Consider the following 9,032-nt stretch of genomic DNA (forward strand, 5'->3'; position numbering starts at 1 on the left):
CCCCCTGGAAGCTGCTGATATTGATGCAGATGGCGATACCAGTCCTACAGTCTCTGCGTTTTATTCGATGTTGGACGCAAAACCTTGTTCTGTAGCAGTCAACTCACGAACGAGGTCATGAAGGGTCAGCAAGCGGGCCATTCCTTGGTCCTCTAGACTCTGCAGTTGTTCTCCTCGCATGAAATCAACGATGAAGTCGTAGAGTTCCACCTCAGCTGCATCCATGCTTGGGAACGCCTCTTCTTCCCCCTCCGTGCAACACAGGGCTACTTTGTAGAGTGCTTTGCCGTTTGAAGAACTGACCAGCAGGTGGAGCTGCTTCTCGATCTCCCACCGTAGTTCTCGAAGAGTAGCCATGATTGGACTGCTGGTTCCTGTAAGTTCAACTCGCTGGTCTGGGACAAATGATGGTTAACCACAATGGTTCTTTACTGATTAGCACCCGACCACCATGTGGTGCTAATCCCGGACGAGCCCCCAAGTTGTTACCCGTCTCAGGTTGGAGAGACCCGAAAGGGTAAGTAGAACGCACAGTTGAGTGTCTGCAGAGGAGTAAGAGAAACACATGAATACTCTGCGAGCTCTGATGATGTTTAATGAACTCTGCATTCTTTCTCATTCCTCTCATGAAAACATTAACATGAATTGCACATTCACTTTTCAGAAAAAGAACACAGCTTTTGTTGTATAACAATATTGTAAACAATAAACTCAAAATAAACTTAATGTATCCATGTAACTCCATGTATTTAAATGTCCTTGGGTACAAATAAAGTCCTTGTCTCTGGTACATATATGTGAACAATGCATTATCTCAAGTATTCTGAATACTGTACAAACATAAACAATCACATTACATTCACACATGTTTCCTTTTTTTTGTACTCACATATTCAGTTTCCAAAACTGTAAACAAAACATAAAACCCACTGCTACCTTCCCTTGTAACAGGTCTGCCATTTTATTTCACATTGTTTTTCACATGAACAACGCCATTTTGGCTCTAACTCAACTAATTTTAACTTCGGTAGAAAACATGCATTCAACTTACATATATTTCCTTATGTGATTGCCATCCATATGCAAAACTCATTTTGTGTATATGCTTGCTTATCCTTCACTATTGCATATTTATTCACAGGTTACCCAAATTAGTTACTGGCTAAACGAAATTGTACCAAATAACTAGTTCATCAAAACAAATTGCATTTTTTTCTGCATCCACATATATAACAAAACCATCATGACTCATTTTATGTCATTTTAAGTTGTACACAAACCATATTTTCCCACCTGCAGAGGAGTAAGAGAAACACATGAATACTCTGCGAGCTCTGATGATGTTTAATGAACTCTGACCCGAGCTGCGCAGTTTTACCATCCCAATAGCGCTGAGCGCCCTCTACAGGAGGCACGAATAATAACAATTTCAGGGTAAACCCAAAAATACATTAGAGTCAATACTGAATTGGGCATCAAGTAACCCTTGTTTCTCTTTAAAATTTGGACTTTGGGAGGGGGGTTAAAAGTTTTTTTTCATCCTACATGCCCACATCACACATTTATGATTTCAACCCTTTACATGTACTTCTAGCAAGCTGGCTCGTTTCTTTGAATAGACTGTACATGATTATCCTTCTGGGCCTCTTTGGTCTTTTTCGACTGAAAAAGTTTATGTTTTGAAATTTAAAAAATCATAGGAATGAGATGACACTTGGTGACTTTTGTTACATTAGCTATGTGAGCACACAAAATAAAATCACTGACATGATTTGGGTATGTTAATGTGTCAAATAAAAGTCACACTTGCTGTTCCTCTACTTCCTGTTCACACCCACTTCCTGTTTGCCAAGTGGTTTGTGTTTGTAGCTCTCTGGAGCTTGTTTTTTTTTTTTTTTTTGTCTGACGGGAAACGTCTAATAGATGTATTGCAGATGAGCAAACTATGTCTTTCAGATGGCTTGCAGATGTAAATGCAGACGTCCGGACCGAAAGATGCGTCCATGCGGACCAAGAAAGCTTTTGACATAATTAAATTTTAAAAAATGGCAATGCTAATTTCTAATAAATAAATTTATATCAAGCACACCAGGGTCAGCGTTTGGATTCCCGTGCAGCGAGGAGAGCAGAGATCTGTGCATTGCGTACAGATCCCTGATAGCACACGTACATCTCGGAGACGTCTCATCTTACTATTAACCTCTGTTGTTTAAAGTAATAAAACATAGCTTTATTCACAACAGATTTTTTCTATCATTCATCACACTAATCTGACTGCTCTGATCGCTCACTTTATTCGTTATTAGCTTGTAAATCGTAATTACTTTCACGCTCCTATTCACTCCATTGATCCTCCTCCCGCTCTTCTCTTCAAGAGTTCATCAAACAACAGTGGTAAGTTGGAATCTTTCTACAATAGCGGTGAGTAATGGCTTCTTCTCCTGCTATTGTTGTTTGCACCACTTGCCACATTTATAGCCTATCTATCTCTGTCGGCAGTGGGTGTTTTATATATAATAAATGCAAGGAAATTCCTAGGATGACAGAGAAGATTTCAGAACTAGGGAAAACACATGCAAATTTTAGTAGAGGATAATAAGAATGTGAGGGCCTTAGATACGGCTTTGGATGTGACTAGTCCAGAAAACATCAAACAGGTTCTCCCCACTCAGTGAAGCACCCACTGAGAAACCTAATGAAAGTGCTCTAGTAATTGGCAATTCTATTGTACGGAACGTGAAAATAGAGACACCAGACACCATAGTCCAATGTTTACCGGGATCTAGAGCGCCTGACATCGTGGCAAATTTAAAAGTGCTGGCTAATGCTAAAAATAAATTTAGTAAGATTGTTATTCACATCGACACTAATGATGTTCGACTTCACCAGTTGGAGATCACTAAAAATAATGTTAAAGAGAGGTGTGATCTTGCATATACGATGTAAGACACTGTAATATGCTCTGGTCCCCTCCCTGCTTACCGTAGTCACTCAATGGCTGGATGTCTAAGTGGTGCCCGCAGAATAACAGGTTTCATAGACAATTGGACAAGTTTTTGGGGCAAACCTGACCTGTTTAAAATAGATAGTCTTCATCCCTTCTTATGTGGAGCTGCTCTCCTATCTAGAAATATGTCAGGTCAGGAAGCAGATAGACTGGCTGAACCGACCATCTGCTAGCCACCTCACAACACAGAAATTAGTTAATTTTCAGCATATAGCGACCAGTGTTGGGCACATACCTTTAAAAAAGTAATTAGTTATAGTTACTAGTTACTTCTCACAAATAGTAACTGAGTTAGTAACTGAGTTACATCATTATAAAAGTAACTAATTACCAGTCAAAGTAATTATTGCGTTACTTAAAAAATCTAATTAGTATAACAGTAAAATAAATATAAAACATACACTAATCTACACTAGTTTAATGTTGTTGTGGGACAACGTGAAAGACAACTATCAGATTCAACATATTATTATAAATATTATCATTACTATAGTGGAACAATAAAGCACAAATAAAGATGGTTTAGAACTTTAAATATCGTTATCACCTGCCTCCACTAATTTTGTGGAGGCATGTGACGATGTGAGGTGCTTCATTTTAGAATTACTTGTCACAGACGCAGAGAGACTCTTTTTTTCCTGCATAAGTTGCACGTTACATAAATATTTTTGCCTTTCACCTCAGCGAGGGAAAAGTATGCTTATACTTCCAGTTTTCAAAAGCTATCTTTGAACTTGTTGGACTTGCCATCGTTGTGACTCCTGGATGTCGGTGTGTGCGACTAAACGTGCGCGTGCTTGTGAGTGAACACCCGCACTACTCTGCCTCTGATTGGCAAACAATGGAAATTTACTCAATGTAAGCCAATCATCGCGTTCTCAGTTACACCACGTTTACAGCCACACCAATCATCATCACTGGTTATGTGTCCCGCCTCAGCCCCGAACATACACAAACACCTCAGAGAAAGAGAGGTCCAATGGCTGAGAAAGACGCTGCTCGCATGAAAACCGCTTCAGTGTTCTCAGTTATAGTAACGCGCATTTTATTGTCAGTAACGGTAACGGCGTTGTAACGGGAGAAAGAGTAATTCGTTTGATTACTCGTTACTGAAAAAAGTATCGCCGTTAGTAACGCCGTTTATTTATAGCACCGTTATTCCCATCACTGATAGAGACCATTTCACCTAGATATTACACTATAGAGACGCCCAAATAGAAAAAGAAGATACAAAAATACATGGATTCCTAGAGAACAGCGAATGTGTAAACATTGTAACTTCAGTCAAATAGAGGATGAGAAACACTTTCTTCTTGTCTGCCCCAAATACACCACTACGAGGCAAATCTTCTTTACACAATTTAAAGGATTGAATTATTCATTTTTGTCTCTAAATGACTATATACTACTTACTATATACTCAAACTAGCTGCAAAATATGTATATACTATACACACCATATGAAATGGTTAATTAATTATATTTAATTTCACATATTGTTCATTATATATTTGTCATTATAATAATCAATATTAGAAATACTGTCTGCTGTTTTATGTTTATTTATTGTATTTAAATTTATATATTTATTATATTTCCTCTGATTTATTGTTTTGTTCTGTTTTATTACCTTGATGTTATTATACTCTGTTTTATACTCATAAGTGTAAATTTGTCTAAACTGAGATTCTTACGTCATCTGACATGTCAGTAAATAAACTTTCCATTGATATATTGTTTGTTAAAATAGGACAATGTTTGTCTGTGATACAACTATTTGAAAACCCGGAATCTGAGGGTGCAAAAAAATCTAAATATTGAGAAAATCGCCTTAAAAGTTGTCCAAATGATGTTCTTAGCAATGCATATTACTAATCAAAAATCAAGTTTTGATATATTTATGGTAGAAAATTTACAAAATATCTTCATGGAACATGATCTTTAATTAATATGCTAATGATTTTTGGCATAAAAGAAAAATCGATAATTTTGAACCATACAATGTATTTTTGGCTATTGCTACAAATATACCCGTGCTACTTAAGACTGGCTTTGTGGTCCAGGGTCGCATATGAGCTCAATATATTATGCTCTTGGGCACAATACGTAAGGTAACATGCAGTACAATTTATATCTTCCATTGAATATAAATATAAATGCATTTTAATCTATGTATTTTTGTTCATCCTCTGTAAGCGTTGTTTATGAATATGCCCAAGGGAACCCCAGAGTATGACGTAAGAGAGAACGCGCCATGAATCAAACATTAAATAAAGCGAAATGACAGGGAACAAAAAAATAGTAAATTAGTCATTAGGTGTCATGTTCAATATAGCTGCATTTTTGAGATCTCTAATCAGTTAAATAGCAGAAGTTATTACTCGGTGACGTCATTAACAACAGCCCTACATTGCCGAACTAACGTGGTTCAAACAATGGAGATGTGACTCTGTTCCGAAAACACTCGTGACTAGCTAGTTCATTTCCACAACAATGCATCATACTATGGAAGTTAATCAGCAAGTTACATCGTTGTACATTGTTGAAACACACCGCTGAGCGGGTCTCGAACCCTGATCTCCATCTGGGTCACGGCACCAATGTAACACCTATACCCGAGTCCTACTCACACCTGCTCTGGGGTACGTTTCCCAAAAGCATTGTAAGCCAACTATGGTCGCAAGTTCCGTCGTAACCAACATAGTTCAACGATTCAGTGTTTCCTGAAACCATAGTTAAAATGAACATTCACAAACAGCGTCGCAAACTCGCACTGTCTGGTAAGACTTGTGGAGGAGGCTTGTGTGTGTACGTTAACACAGAGTGGTGTAATAATGCTACTGTAGTGACAACACTGTTCATCGCTAGTGGAGTTTATGTTTGTGAAGGCCATTGTTATTGTCGCGGTCTACATTCCGCCATGTGCAAACAATAAGGACGCGCTTCGCGAGCTTTACAGCGCCATCAGCGAACAACAAACAAATAACCCGGACGGCTTTTTCATCATAGCCGGAGATTTTAATCACGCAAACTTAAAGACAGTTTTGCCAAAGTTCTACCAACATGTGAACTTTGCAACAAGGGGAAACAGTACACTAGACTTTGTTTACACAACAGAGAAAAACGCTTACAAAGCCGAACCCCGCCCCCACTCCGGATATTCTGACCATATCTCTGTTATGCTAATCCCAGCATACAAACCACTTCTCAAACTCACCAAACCGGTTCAAAACAGATCACCGTGTGGCCAGCTGATGCTACATCTGCACTACAGGACTGCTTTCAGTGCACAGACTGGAACATGTTCAGAGAGGCAGCCACCTACAACAACCAAACTGACCTGCATGAGTACACGGAAACTGTGACTGCATACATCAAAAAGTGCATTGATGATGTGACAGTCACTAAGACCATCACCACACGTGCAAATCAGAAGCCGTGGACGACAGCAGAGGTTCGTGGGCTGCTAAAGACCAGAGATGATGCATTCAGATCAGGGGATAATGCAGCCCTCAAAACGTCTCGGGTTACTAATGTAACCTTAGTTCCCTGAGGGAACGAGACGCCGCGTCAGGAACGCTATGGGGAACGCCATTGGCGGGCCGCACTCTGAACTGTGTATAACAACCAATGAAATGACGGGAGTGACGTCACAGGCGCGGTGACGTCATCGACCGGGAAGTATAAAACGCGTGCGTTTGAAGCCGGCGGCAGCTCTTAGGAATGAAGCGAGCGCCGCAGGGTGCGGGAATTATGGTCCGAGACGCGGCGTCTCGTTCCCTCAGGGAACTAAGGTTACATTAGTAACCCGAGATGTTCCCTTCCGGGAACTCGAGCCGCGTCAGGAACGCTATGGGGAACGAGACTACCAACGCCCCCATAATTTCCGAGCCCTGCGCAGTGTCTGCTCAACCAGGGTGGAAAGGAAAGAGCCCTTGTCTAGCATTCCGCGGACAAGAAGGCCCTGAGTCCTCGGCCCTCGGGCACACGAGGAATGGTAGTCTCCTCTGTCTGGTCGCCAGCCAGAACGAGAGGTACTCCGCGGCCCTCAGGCACACGCAGAGTCTTAGTCCTTTGTCTGGGAGTTAGCCAGAACAAGAGGGACCGAATGACCACTGTCTAGCACTCGGCGGACAGATGGTGTGGGAAGTCCTCGGTCCGTAGACCCACGAGGACGGTGAGCTCGACCTCAAGGCTCCTCGGCCCTCGGGCACACGAGGAGAGGGTGATCCTTTGTCTGGGGGTTCAGCCAGAACAAGAGGGACCCAAGGCTCGGCCTGGAGCTCCGCCAGGACGCGAGGGAATAAGCCATTGTCTAGCATTACGCGGACAAGAGGGCACTGCAATCCCCGGCCCTCGGGCTCACGGGGAAGACAGTAGGGGCCTCAGCCTGGTAGCCAGCCAGTGCATGAGGCACTCCTCGGCCTTATTTGAAGGCAGACGAGGAGTCTTAGTCCTTGGTCTGGGAAAGGCCAGAAACCAGAGGGACCGAAATACACTCGGTCTGGTAGCATCCTGCGCCAGAACACGAGGAGAATTAAGCCATTGTCTAGCATTCCGCGGACAAGAGGGCTGTATGGTTCTCGGCCCTTAGGCACACGAGAACAAGTAGACCTCTGCCTGGTTCGCCAGCCAGTGCGAGAGGTACTCCTCTGTCTTGTTCTAAGGCAGACGAGGAGTCTTAGTCCTTGGTCTGGGAAAGGCCAGAAACCAGAGGGACCGAAATACACTCGGTCTGGTAGCATCCTGCGCCAGAACACGAGGAGAATTAAGCCATTGTCTAGCATTCCGCGGACAAGAGGGCTGTATGGTTCTCGGCCCTTGGGCACACGAGAACAAAGTAGGGCAGTCTGATCCTCGGCCCTCGGGCTCACGAGGATGCAGGGACACTCCTAGGAGCGTCGTGGCGAATAACGACTTCTCTTCTTTCCGCAGAAAGAATGCGCCTTGAGAAGTCTCCTCCTGGCTAGGGAGGTGGCTGACTCTCTAGACCTAGTCTCGCTAAGCCGAGAGAACAGCGGAGCCTGGAGCGGCTCTGAGGTCGAGTTCATAGTACCTGACAATGTCAGGGGCGAGGACCAACCCGCAGCATTGCAGATGTCCTGGATGGGGACACCTGCTGTCAGAGCTCTTAGAGGCAGACAGCCTCGGGAAGAGTAAGTCTTGGCTCCCCATGGAGCTGGGAGACCAGAGGACTTGGAGGTAGTAGGAATGGCATCCGTGATCCATCTACTGATAGCTCTGATCGTGCCACATGCTTTCTTTGTGGCCGTATGTGCCCAGTGCGCATACTGGACAGATATACTTCCCATTGGTCGCACTCCAAGAATGGAGGTAATAGAGGCTTGAGACCCCTCAGGGTCTCAACCTGAGTGCACCACCGAGGAAACCATACCGACGAGCCACCACGAGGGGCGTGGTAGGCCAATAAGCCGCCACGAACACCCTCAGGATGGAGTGAGCTGGTTTTGTGGGTTTGCGAGGACTCAGTACTGTACCAACGGGCAGTAACTTGGTCTAGATGGTGTTCGTGACACCATGCAGCAAACAGGTTCCACTTAGGTTTCCTCGTAGAGGGAGCTCTGGATAGGAGCAGGGTCTCAACAACCTCTGTTGAGAGACCCGAGTCTATGAGTTGCGCCCCCCCAGGGGCCATACTCATAACTTTCCACCTCTCCATGTGGGGGTAGCAGGCCGCGCCCCCAGCTTGAGAGGGAAGGTCCAAGACCATGGTTGGACTAGCCGTGACGATGCCGGCATGCTCTTTCCAGAACTCCAGGGTGCACAGTGATCGGGAGAATGCGTACAGACGCAGCCTCGGCCACGTCTGTGCTATGGCGTCCAGTCCGGGCGGACCTGGAGGCACTAAGGAGAACCAGAGAGAACCTTGCGATATCTATCGAGTCGCCAGAGGTCCCCTAATCTCCATGCTTCATTACTTCCTGATGAAGCCTCGATCTCCCGACCGTGGAGGAAACGTGTGACCAGGGGGCTCTTGCCCACTGAGAGGCCACCTAGAGGGGCG

General features: G+C 44.0%; 1 pseudogene; it reads left to right on the forward strand.

Annotated features, from left to right (window-relative positions):
- Positions 1 to 355: 355 nt before the first annotated feature.
- Positions 356 to 3,180, forward strand: LOC141287196 (uncharacterized; annotated as a pseudogene).
- Positions 3,181 to 9,032: the final 5,852 nt, after the last annotated feature.

The sequence above is a fragment of the Garra rufa genome, chromosome 1 (genome assembly GCF_049309525.1).
Source record: "Garra rufa chromosome 1, GarRuf1.0, whole genome shotgun sequence".
In the NCBI taxonomy this organism is placed as follows: domain Eukaryota; kingdom Metazoa; phylum Chordata; class Actinopteri; order Cypriniformes; family Cyprinidae; genus Garra; species Garra rufa.